This window comes from Labeo rohita, chromosome 19, assembly GCF_022985175.1.
Source record: "Labeo rohita strain BAU-BD-2019 chromosome 19, IGBB_LRoh.1.0, whole genome shotgun sequence".
Classification (NCBI taxonomy): Eukaryota; Metazoa; Chordata; class Actinopteri; order Cypriniformes; family Cyprinidae; genus Labeo; species Labeo rohita.
In genome coordinates this window covers 17,599,342-17,600,089 of record NC_066887.1, presented here as the reverse complement: position 1 = coordinate 17,600,089, position 748 = coordinate 17,599,342, and positions in this window count along the sequence as shown.

Sequence of the window (748 nt, the reverse complement as noted above, 5' to 3'; positions counted from 1 at the left end):
TGTAAAACGAACACAGTGCCAAACATAGTTTCTGAGGGTGTGGGAAATTACTTGTCCAATAAAAAATGACTGGAGGGAGGTTAACCACCACCCTAACTGACATTGTTTTCATTTATGATACTAACCAGGTGGCATAGCTTATCACTTGCACATCTTATATGATTCCAGTTACTGTTTAATAACATTCATACTGAACAGTCAAGAAGTATTAGAGCCATACCAAAGAAACCTTAAAGAATTATGTTGCTCCCAGGCACCAATAATGAACCAGTACAGAAGCTCTAAAGGAGCCAATCAGATTTTAGCTCATTTTAGAGCTCCTGTCCCACGACCCCTAGCCCCGCTCATATCCTAATATCTGAAATAGCTCCCTGTATCCTCATTCACTTTTCATTAGTCCAATGATCTCTTCTCAAACTTGAACAGGTTGCGTCAGCTGCCACATCATCAAGTCCCATCAAATTTTAGTCCCAAATGGCACCCTGTACCCTCATAGTCTTCCAGTGAGTTTACGCTTTTGTGACGTAATTCTGCTTTGAATGTTGGGTAGAAGTCTCCTCCGGATATCATCTCAGAACGGGCTTGGCAGAAGTGCGCACGAGGGTGTATTGTGCCCACAAAAGGGATGTTCATAAGCACCCATCTGAAAGCTAAACTTAAGTAAGCTTAACAGACATGTGTATGCGGTGGCCATTGTAAGTCTGTAAGTCTGCAAGACCGCAAGTACACATGAAGTGTGCTATTTGAA